This window comes from Palaemon carinicauda, chromosome 35 (assembly GCF_036898095.1).
Source record: "Palaemon carinicauda isolate YSFRI2023 chromosome 35, ASM3689809v2, whole genome shotgun sequence".
In the NCBI taxonomy this organism is placed as follows: Eukaryota; Metazoa; Arthropoda; class Malacostraca; order Decapoda; family Palaemonidae; genus Palaemon; species Palaemon carinicauda.
The window spans coordinates 28,483,507-28,496,006 of NC_090759.1; the positions used below are offsets into that span (position 1 = coordinate 28,483,507).

Here is a 12,500-nt window from a genome sequence, read left to right on the forward strand (position 1 = left end):
GAAAAGAACAGACTATTCGGTGTGTGTGTGTGTAGGCAAAGGGGTAAATGAACCGTAGCTAGAGAGAAGGATCCAATGTAGTACCGTCTAGCCAGTCCAAAAGACCCCATAAACTCTCTGGCGGTAGTATTTCAACGAAGAAAGGAACTAAGTGCCTGGTTCCACTCACTTGCAACATAAGTATTATTCCTTACAGCATAATGACATTTATATACTTTAAAAATACATAAAACACTATCAAAAATTCTAATATACCATAAAGAAATCTTAAATAATGGATCTAACCGAGCTCAAAGTCAATTGGGATAATTGTAGCAAAAGACAAATAGAGATAAAAAGCTCAAGAGTCCCAGAGGCGTAAAATATAAAGAGAAGAAGAAGACATTTTAGATGCATTAAGGATACATCACATAATCACCAACTTTTAATGAGAAACGAGAGAGTTATAAAGCGTGCTTTGCAGCAAGATTTGTGCGGGAGACAAAGACAAGAAGAAAAAGAAAAACGAAATACAATGAAGATGAATCGAAGAAGTTGAAGAGAGAGAGAGAGCGAGAGAGAGAGGAGAGAGAGAGAGAGAGAGAGAGAGAGGTATAAAATAATATTACTTTGACAAAAACATAAAAGGACTAAACAAGCTCTCTCTCTCTCTCTCTCTCTCTCTCTCTCTCTCTCTCTCTCTGCTAAAATGACACCAAAGTTTGAAGACTGACAATCAAAGACTCAAAGTCAAATGAGAAAGCGTTTTCAAAACAACTTTCAACAAATGAAGGTGGGAGAGACAATAAAAAAGAACAGTTTTTATCAGTCGAGTAAACAAAGGTTTCCGTAAGAAGATCATCCTTGCTGTTATAACTGGTTTAAGTGTTGAATGTTCTTTTCTTCTGGGGGTTTCAATTGGATGTCTCAATGGGTTCTCGTTGTTAATGAACTATTTGCGACATATCATTGATTGTAATTTCTGCAGAGATATTACAGCCATTATTTACGACGACACGAATAATAATAATAATAATAATAATAATAATAATAATAATAATAATAATAATAATAATAATAATAATAATAATAATAATAATAATAATTCAAGAAGAGATGACGAGAGTTTTTACAATTAATAAAGACAATTAATGACATTTATACGCTGTACGTACGTATGTATATGTATATACCTATATAATATATATAATATATATATTATATACGTATATATGTTACATATATATACACATATACACACATATATTCATTATATATATATATATATATATATATAATATATATATACAATACAATATATATAAGGTATAGATTATACATACTATATATAAGTATATATATGTTATATACGATATATATATATATATATATATATATATACCATACAGTACTACAGTACTAAGTCCGTTAATTTGTTGCAAGAGGTCTAACGTAATTAAATTTTTTACATATCCCGGCTAATGGTCCTTTAAGGACTTATACGTTTCCTTTACCTGTACATACACGAGACGGTGTTGGATGACGAGAAAACATCATTCACATTCGAGTCCAGATCCTTCAGCTTCATCATCAAGGACCAGCATAACCTTGAACTTGAAAGGAAGTTTATTCACCTTGCAATACTCCTTGAGAGGGTAGTATAAAAATGGCCATTGAAAAACGAAAAATGTCACGGTGACCCATACCTCCAGATTGGCCATCGAAATCACAGCAAGCGTGAACTGTGTGATGTTTTCAGGACTTGAGGATTAAGGGCATGAGGATTATTTAATTGGCTTAGGCTTGAATTCACCAGCAGTGGTGGCCTTGATGGCAGTGTCCAATAGCGTCCCTTACCTAGTAATTGCCAGACTGGAGTTGAAGTCCCGTTCAAACTCGTTAGTTCATTTAGTCGCTGCAACCTCACCATCCTTGTGAGCTAAGGGATGAGGCTGTTTGGGGAAGCCTATAGGTCTATCTGCCGTGTCATCAGAAGCCATTGCTCTAACCCTCCTTGGTCCTAGCTTGGGAGGAGATGGGGGCTTGGGCGCTGATCATATGCATACATGGTCAGTCTCTAGGGCATTATACTGCTTGATAGGGCAATGTCACTGCCCCTTGCCTCTGCCATTCATGAGCGGCCTTTAAACCTTTAAACGTTAACCCACCTAAAATCAATGCTATCCTTTCTTAGGCTACCTACCTCGTACGCTGACAGTTTTTTCTCGTCCTTAAAAAAAAATAAAAATAAAAAAAAATGAACGAATGAGCTTTTGCTTTCAAAATAAGTCCGTCTCGTCTACAATTGAAGATGAATTCTGGAGGAATTTGTGTTTCCTCGATAATTTTTTTTTTTCTGAGATTCGGGGAAAAAACCTAGGCAACAATGACATCAGCAGTAGCAACTTCTTTCATTTCAAATGTTGTGAAAAACGAACCTCTTCTTAAACCGATTAAATCTTTGCATAAATATACTATATGTAAAATATAAAATTATTTATGTAAATATATATATATATATATATATATAGTGTGTGTGTGTGTGTGTGTGTGTGTGTGTGTGTGTTTGTGTGTGTGTTATAAATTGTAAGATCATAAATTTGTATTTCATAATAAAATATAAAAAAGCCCTTGCATATATATACATGCCTCCCTGTTAGTAAAGCCGAACTGAAAAAAAAATATCAATAATGAGCATCCGGATCCATCCCAAAGTTTTGAGCAGGTCTTCCCTTGTACATAATTCAAATCCCAGCAAAATGCCATCCAAACCAGTCGACAGCTTCCAGAAATATCTCAAATGTGAAGAAAACCAAATAAGGAGAGCTCTTAATTAGACGATGAAAGGTTGAATTTATGATTTATGAATTTGGGCTTCATAGTCTGGAACTGGGGCCTGTGAGGCCACTCACTCTTTAGTTACAGTATGGAGTCAGTTTAAGAGATATTGTACAACTAGATTGAAGAAAGGAAACAGGAACGCAGATACAGTAGAATGATATAAAGAAAATGCTGTCGAGGAAACGCTGCAAAGGAGAGGAGAGAGAGAGAGAGAGAGAGAGAGAGAGAGAGAGAGAGAGAGCTGGAGATGTTAGTGCAGAATGAAAATCTGCATACAAGGAGTACACTTTTAAAAACGAAGCCTCTGCAGAGTTGTGCCAACGCACACTTAACTGATGAATTAATAGAAGAGTCTTCATATATGATTGCCAGCTTTCAAACAATAATAATAAAAAAAAAAAAAACAACAAGGAAACATATTTCCCAAAAAGCAGCGATCGACAAGGAATTCCAGATAATATGGACACCCATCCAGGGACCTTGTTACTATCGCCTAGATACAGGAGTGAAACCAACTCAAAACCATGATTAGGTCCGGAGATGGACAGGTAACGCTATTGATGTTGTAAGATCAGCTATGGCTTTAACGGCACGCGACACGCGACACGCACACGCACTGACGCAGGCTGACTGTTCCATTTCTTTTTTTTTTCCCCTTCTTTTTTTTGGGGGGAGGGGGGGAGCTGACGATCGCTTCGCCTAAAGTCCTAGACTCTACCAATTTACATATAGTACTCCAACTTATATCTACCATTTATGCGTCTGTTTGTGAACAGCTTCCTGGCCACAATTTTAATCGTAGAGCAATGAAACTTGCAGGGATTAACTTAAAAGCAGGGAATGATTAAAATTTTGGAAGGTCAAGGTCAAGGTCTAGGTCACGGTAAAGCAAAATGTCCAATTCACGTAATCAGCTAAAGTTTAGACATCGTTGTCACAGAGACTTCAAACTTGGTTTATATTTGAGTGTGTGAAAAATCCACGCCAATTAATAAAAGTTAAGGTCAAAGGTCAAGGTCGAACAAAGGTCGAGAAATAAGCTGCCGAGGCGAAGATCTGCGCTCTACCGAGTGCCCCTCTAGTTTAGCATGTTATCGCTTAAACCACGAGAAACCAGGAAATCAGAGAGAGAGAGAGAGAGAGAGAGAGAGAGAGAGAGAGAGAGAAAGTTTCTGGGGGAGGATCTCTCTTTAATTGTTGTGCACAGCTGCGCAAAATTACTCAACTTATCTAAACCTCTCTTCTTTGTCTTATCATACGTTGAGATTAACCCTAAACGCAGAGCGGCGTTTTCAAACGTTAAATGGTCGCTGTCAGCTTTTGCTTTGCTACTCTAGAAAATAGCATATCCTCAGTTACTACTACTACTTCTACTACTACTACTACTACATAATAATAATAATAATAATAATAATAATAATAATAATAATAATATTAATAACAAATATCAATAATAATTTTAATATTAATAACAATAATAATTTTAATATTAATTTTGATAATATAATATTATTAATAGTAACAATACTAAAATAATTCTAAAATAATAATAATAATAATAATAATAATAATAATAATAATAATAATAATAATAATAATAATAATAATAATAAAAATAATAATAATAATAACAATAATAATAATAGTAACAATAATTATAAAAACCATAATAATAGTAATGATAATAATTTTAACAATAATAATAATAATAATAATAATAATAATAATAATAATTGCAAAACCCGTGCAATTTGGAATATTAAAATTCCTTAATCGTTTTTTCAAGCTTCTTAAAATAAACTACTGTAAACTATATATTAACCTTTTTAATTATTTCAAACTAGCTATCGTCCTATAAAAAAATCCTTTTTAAACCCCAAAAACATAAAAAAAAATACATCTTTTAATACAAGCAGAGCCAATGTGTTCAGAAGAAATATCATTCTGAAAGCCCAAGTTTTCCAAAATTCCACTTTTCCTCATGAATTTTGAAAGGCCTTGCGGCTTATTCCGAAGCAATAATACAAAATACTTTTCACCTTGAGTCACAATAAGCATACGGTAAAATGAAAACTCAAAACATGATTGGATACTTTGAAAATAAGTACTCTATCGTTTCAGACTAAGAGCCACCCAATACCTGTTCTATAAAAATAATGATAATCTCCCCTATATTATTAGAGAAGTGTCCGCCTGTGTGTGTGTATATAAATAAATATATATAATATATATATATATATATATATATATTGTATATATAAATTATATATAAATAAATCATATATATATATACATACATATATATATATATATATATATATTTCCTCCGGTCACGCCCAGCGCTTCCCGTCCCTGGGGAAGGAGGAAAGAGAATGGCCATACCATGGTGATTGGGGATTGCGTGTGCATGTGTATGCATATCTATCTAAATATTTAGCCGTCCATTTTGATGGGTTGCATACACTAATAATAATAATAATAATAATAATAATAATAATAATAATAATAATAATAATAATAACAACAAATATGTAAGTGAAAGGGGTACACAATCATAGTTGCATACAGAACGATCAATGAATGTAAATCAAGAAGATAAATAAATCAAGATGCCACATATACTGCAACTTAGGAACAGCGCACATCGTCTGCTCATTTGAATACAAAGACAAAACACGTTGCCCGTTCCATCTTCATCACAATGGCTGAAGTCTGACAAAGAGGACGTCTCTCTCTCTCTCTCTCTCTCTCTCTCTCTCTCTCTCATTTTATGCATTTGTCTTACCTTGTCCTTCCTTTGCTATCTCTCTTCCTCGCAACGATAAATGTATACATATTCTCTCTCTCTCTCTCTCTCTCTCTCTCTCTCTCTCTCTCATTACATGCATTTGTCTCACCTTGTCCTTCTTTTTCTCTGTCTCTCTCCCTCGCAACGTTAAAAGTCTCTCTCTCTCTCTCTCTCTCTCTCTCTCTCTCATTACATGCATTTGTCTGACCTTGTCCTTCCTTCCTTCTCTCTCTCTCTCTCTCTCTCTCTCTCTCTCTCTCAGCGAAGAAACCCAGAAACCCAGCGAAACTTGGAGATGAAACTGGCTGGCTTTGGGCCCCAAGTCCCGAAAGGTGCAATTACTCCTGAAAAATCAGCATGGATAAATGATCGGCGAAAGAAGACAAAAACTCATTATTCCCGCATATTGCAATACCTTTCTGGCCGCTGAACACACTCTCTCTCTCTCTCTCTCTCTCTCTCTCTCTCTCTCTCTCTCTCGCGAACCCCACAGTCGAGAAGTGTCTGATATTACCCGTGAAAGGAGAAAAATGGAATTCTCGGTTGGTGCAATTTGGGTGAAAAAAAAATGCTAAGTGTTCATATGACGTATTACAGAAAAGGAATCATTGCTCTTCTTTCTTTAGCTACAATTGTAATACCAAAGTTCGTCCCGACGAGATAAGAGTGTCAGCTTCGCAAGGGCGTCTCTGCCATGTGCGTTTTTTTGGAGAATCACAAGTGGCGCCTTCATAAACATAAATCTTCTAGGGCGTCTCGTTATGTTTCAGAGATTCAGTCATAACACGAGCATTCATAACTTCAGTAATCGTATATTAAGTTTTTCAAGGAGCCTAATACTAACATCATTAACTAGAAAAACATTTGAGTGCAGACCTCCGCCAAGGCAGATTATTTCTCGAAACCAGTGTGCCTTTCCAAGAACTAATTTATCATTTCCAGCTCTTTACATAAGTTTAAAATCCCTGCAAGTTTCATTACTTTACGATTAAAATTGTGGCCGTATGATTGATGACCGGAATTTGACCTTTTGCTTGACCTTGACCTGGGACTCGATCTTGACCTTAACATGTATTAATTGGCGTGGATTTTCATACACTCAAATCTGAGCCAAGTTTGAAGTCTCCGATAACGGTGTCCAAACTTACTGCTGATTACATGAATTGGACATTTTGCTTGACCTTGACCTTTGACCTTGACCTTCCAAAATTTAACCATTATCAGCTTTTGACATAAAAGTTAATCCTTGCAAGTTTCATTACTCTACGACTTCAATTGTGGTCAGGAAGCTGTTTACAAACACACAACCAGGGGTAAAACATAACCTCCTTCCAGCTTCGTTGAAGGAGATAATAATGATAGCCATGATGATATCCAACAGGAATGCAAAAAAAAAAATCTTTTAACTGCATATACGCCAAATTGCATACACCTGTCTCTGGCAAAGAATACTTACATAAACTAGAATGTATTTGTTACCATGGTTTAAGACGACATTATAAAACCTTGGGGCTATTCTTTGGGAGGGCAATTTCAACTATTCCTGATACAAGTGTTAACAGTTCTAGTCATATATGATAGACCATCTTTTCACATTATAGCAATTATATATATATTAATATTAGCTAATTTCTAGTAAGATTACGCAAGTGCCATATGTGGTTGAGATCATGATGAGGGGCAGATGGAGATGGTTTGGGCATGTTTTTCGCACTCCTCAAGAGAGATTAGTTCACCAAACTTTCAACTGGACTCAACACTAGAAGAATTAGAAGACACAGGCCTACATGGCTGAGGGTTATGAAACGTGGCGTTGGAGATGATGAAAGGAGAGGTATTGAATTAAAAGCTCAAGAAAGAGACGACTGGGGAAATCTAACTGAGGCCCTTTGCGTCAATGGGCGTAGGAGGTAATGATGATGATGATGATGATGAATGTAAGTTAAACTTAATTTCTACTGAAAATGTCAAAAGTACAAGATAAAGTGATGTTAAGGATTGCCCTGTACGAGTAACTGGAAGAAACTTTCTCAACCACGGAAGAAGATGGCAAATACCGCCCTATTCATTACGACATATGTCACATTTCACCAGACTAGATATAGAAAATTGCTGCTGCTCAGTCATACTATCATGATCAAAACCAATACTACTTTCGCTGCTTTGATACGGAGAACAAGAGATCATACGATATGACGCGTAAAATAAAGTTTAACACAAAAATAGGAACACTGGAATACTTGATGTTAAGTTACATGCATTACCATGTGCTTTAGTTGCCAGAAAAATAAAGTCTATATTTACCAAGGCACTTCCCCCAACTTTGGGAGGTAGCCGACATCAAACAAAAAAACAAAAGAGGACCTTTCCTATCTCCTCCCAGCCTGACGAGGGATTCAGCTGAATTTGGCTGGTACTGCTAGAGACAAAACAGGAAAAATGTAAGTGGTATCCTATATACCAAATATATATGAACGATAAAGGAACAATGCAATAGGAAGAGACATTAATACATTGCAAGGCCATAACCATTAATCTATATTATTCCTTTTAAACTTTAAGTTAGGGACTATCGAATTACAAGACACTACGTTGAAAAATCAGACTCGTATATTTCTACTTAACAGACACTTTGCTAATACATGACATAAAAGACAAATAAAAATAAATGTTACAGACTAAAAATGTACCAAGGTTACGACAAAATTTTTGGGGGTGTAAGCCAAAAAAAAAAAAAAATTAAAATAGGTTAGCAGTAAAATAATAAAGAAAATAAAAATGAAATAAGAATTAATCATGAAATTGACTATCTAAATATAACTTATGAAGAAATAATGCAAACTTTCGTAAGCGTACATTTAAACTAGATAAAAAAAAAGGATAACCGAAAGGCAAAAGGACACTAATTAAATCTCGAATTTTCAAATTTCGATAAATCAGGTAAATAAGAATCCTTCGCATTAGATTTAGTCATAAGGGACAGCAAATGTGCACTTCCAAAAAATCCAGAAGTACTATATATGATTGCAACCCCTCATGTTAACATGATTAAAATGCATAAATACGGAAAACAATTAATGTATGCTTAAAACTTTTATTTGAGAACGGAAAATTTGACCTATTTCAGTTTATGAAGAACAAGTGATTTATAAGATATTAAAAATACTTCGGTGCTAATATAGCTTGGATGCTTACCCTGCTTTTAAGAGTATGATATGCATCTTATGTCTTCGTAGCTTCGATTATGACGATTTTACAGTAAATGAACAATACGCGATGTGAAATGTTGAATCCTCTTGAACATGATAAGATGACTGTGGAGATCCTGTAGAGAGCAGGGTTCCACTACTGTATAGGAACGGAAAAGCAGCCCTTAAAGTAAAGTAAGTGAAGTAAATCCAGGTATATCCTTAAAACCCAATTCCGTGCGAATTTATTTCATAAAAATCAAGAATCCCTAACCTCTGCCACAACAGTTAATCAAACAATAACTTAGGACAAAAATAAAATTTTATTTTCTTCAAGTAACTTAGTATATTCCGACCATTCTAAAATCAAGGTTTGTGGAGAGTCAAGCGAGGTGCCAATTATATAATTTATCAGTCATTCCTCATCATCGTCTCCCCCTACGCCTCTTGACACAAAGGGCCTCGGTTAGATTTCTGCAGTCGTCTCTATCTTGAGCTTTAAAATCAATACTTCTCCATTCAACATCTACTTCTTCACGCTTCATAGTCCTCAGCCATGTAGGCCTGGATGTCTTCCAACTCTTCTAGTGCCTCGTGAACCCAATACGGAAATACACACCGATACAATATAAATGTAAATATTTTAGCATATTAAAGGAAAGTAAAGTTGTAATGCACGAGGCACTCGTAAAACAATAAATGATATGGCATACATATTTTAGTGTTGCTGTATATATATATATATATATATATATATATATATATATATATATATATATATATATATATATATATATATATATATATATATATATATAAAGCTTTGTGTACTGAATGTATCATTATGGTGGTATATATATGTATGTGTATATATATGTATGTATATATATATATGTATATATATGTATATATATACATATATATATGTATATATATATATATATATATATATATATATATATATGTATATATACATATATATATATATATATATATATATATATATATATATATATATATATATGTTGTGTGTAATGAATATATCATTATGATGGGTGATAATAAGGAAATTTGAGATTTAAGATCAGGCAAGCCACACGACTCAATAAGGAAATAAGCCGGTCGCGGCTTTTATTTTATTTTTGTTCCAGTACTGGTGACAAACAGCCAGTAGGCCTATACACTACTCTACTGTTAACTTTCTGTTGACGCAGACACAATATTAGCTCAAGAAACTTGCTTGCATCTAAACAACATAGAAAAGCCAAAATATTGCCTTCGACATAAGCCAGTATGTTCTGCAGAGAGAGAGAGAGAGAGAGAGAGAGAGAGAGAGAGAGAGAGAGAGTTTCATGCCTGACGACGCACACATACAAATATGGAGTCTCAGTAACGCATCCGTCAAGTAGCCAAGTAGCATATGTTGAAACCAATAGAGGGTAAATGGATTCACCTCTTGGTTGAAACCTGGTAACATCGTGTGTGGGATCCCCGTCTTGCCTCCCCCACTAAACCTTGGTTTTAGAATACTAGGACTACATAAAAATGAACAGCAATCCAATAAGCATACGTCTTAGCCTATGCAAAAACACTTTAACGACTCTATTGAACTCTTGGTTTAGTTATTTAAATCCAAACTGTTGGAACCTAGATATGTATCTACTTTAGGATCTAGAGCCTTTAAATATGCGCCCCCAAGGCTATATAATAGGCTCCCACGAAACATTCGAATGATTGAAGACATTAAGGCTTTCAAGAGGAAACTGAAGACTATTTCATGAGTCTTTTGACAGTGACGATTTAACAGTAAATGAAGAATACGAGACAGGAAACGTTACAGACTCTGAACGAATAAGGTAAAACGACAGTGGAGGTCTTGTAGAGAGTGGGACCGGAAAAGCAGCCATCAAAGGAAAGTATCAAAAAACTTTCGAATGATGAATTTCTTTGTCACTTTGGCTTACGAGCCACAGACACACACTTGCTCTTATAAGAAACTAACCCAGCTAGCCTAATCTAACCAGGGACCAGGTTTCAGTGGTTAGGCCTAGGATACGTTAGTCGGTTTGGCTAATTAGCTAACCTAATATCAAAAGTAAACTACTGTAAAGGTTGACTAACTTTGAAAGTTTCCGAAGAAGTCAAAAGATTTTGGATTGATTTTTATTGCTTTGAAAAATTGATTGGGCAAATATTGATCGAATCTAGACTAAATTATGAACTGATCTTAAAACGTTACCGTACATGTTACAACAATTCCTCACCAAATGCATGTTGGCCTACAGTATATTTCATAAAAGGGTTATTCTATTTCGTATGCTTTTGACCTTTCTTGTTGAAGTAGCCAGAAGGGAAATTGCATTTAGCAATCACTACCAAACACATAAAAATATTTTTGCCAATTTATCCAGTCTTAAATGTGTATTTTTTTTTTTGAGTACTCAAGTTGAGCAAACCAGATGATCATATAACGAAATCAAGAAATTGCAAATCTTATGATTTGGAATTGAAGAGATTAGTAGAAAATACTATATATACAATAAATAGGCCCTATGTAAATATTCAATCTCTTAATAATAAAAGGATCAAATTCGTGAATTGATAAATGAGATATATTTTGTTCAAGAAAAAACCTAAGAATTATTTGTTCTTAAAGTGCTTCGATAATGTGAATTTGACAATATACACTAGTTATACAGTGTGATATGCAAAATACCAAAGATTGTATACGGTATACTGAACGTGTAGATCCTGTAGTATAGGACCAAGAAAGCAGCCCTTAAATTAAGTAATGTAAAGTACACTGGGTCCTTTAGTGGTACCCGATTAGAAACCAATAGTACTAAGGCTGTCAGACTACAACATTTATCCACTATTCGTCTTGAAACATTAAGGATTTAATAAAGATATGCCTATTGCCGTGCGTACATACATTCCATTGATCTTAAAGCAATGGAATTCAACTGACCATACTTATATATATTCTTGACTCGTGAATCACACTTTCGTTCGTAATGTGTTGTTATTACTCCGGTGCTATGATACTAGCGTCGACATAATAAGATTTAAAACAACCAAAAATTATTACAGTATACAGCAACAAACATATTTTGGATATAAAGATATAACTTATATTAACTTCTACATACTTATAATGGGACTGATACTTCTAACTAGATAGTCATTAAGGCTATAATCATCAACGAGCACTTTGGAGTTAGTAACATTACTATAATCACTAACATATCACCTTCAACTGATAAGCATAACTTTAAACCTTCAAATGGTAAGTAAAATTTTCACAGAGAGCAGCCTAGAGTACCTCCATTTATAAAGGTACTCTGGTATAGGGTAGCTCCATCCCACACACTGAAATTGGGAAAACAATGTTTAGCCATTCTAACACTTACCAAACAGCACAACTTCCTAGGATTTCATCCTCAGTATTCTTCCACATCCATTTACACATTTTACCGACGTTACAGTATGTTGAGATAACATTAGTGAAGCACTGATATCAACAATATTGAAAATTAGTATCGAAAAGCACTTTAATAACACGAAAAACACAATTTTACTAGCGTAACGCTTTTAAGAATCGCCGGGAAAGCAAACTGATCGCAATACCAAACAGAGAATGTCAGACTCATCCTTATTGGTTCTCTGTCTTTTCGAGTCACCCCATTGGCCAGCTAAGCCTAACC

The 12,500-nt window shown here is 34.6% G+C and overlaps 2 protein-coding genes across 3 annotated transcripts in view; one reads left to right on the top strand and one right to left on the bottom strand.

The window, feature by feature from the left end:
- LOC137627408 (protein FAM185A) overlaps positions 1-12,500 on the bottom strand; it is a 558,433-nt gene that overhangs the window by 470,039 nt on the left and 75,894 nt on the right. Inside the window, exon 1 of one of the 2 annotated variants that reach the window (XM_068358498.1) lies at positions 12,207-12,336. The exons of the other annotated variant lie outside the window; for it this stretch is intronic. The gene's annotated coding sequence lies outside the window, so the exon portion shown is untranslated. Of the gene's footprint in view, positions 1-12,206; positions 12,337-12,500 lie in introns of those variants that run through there. 2 annotated transcript variants of the gene reach the window in all.
- LOC137627407 (uncharacterized) overlaps positions 1-12,500 on the top strand; it is a 419,507-nt gene that overhangs the window by 296,895 nt on the left and 110,112 nt on the right. The window lies entirely within an intron of this gene.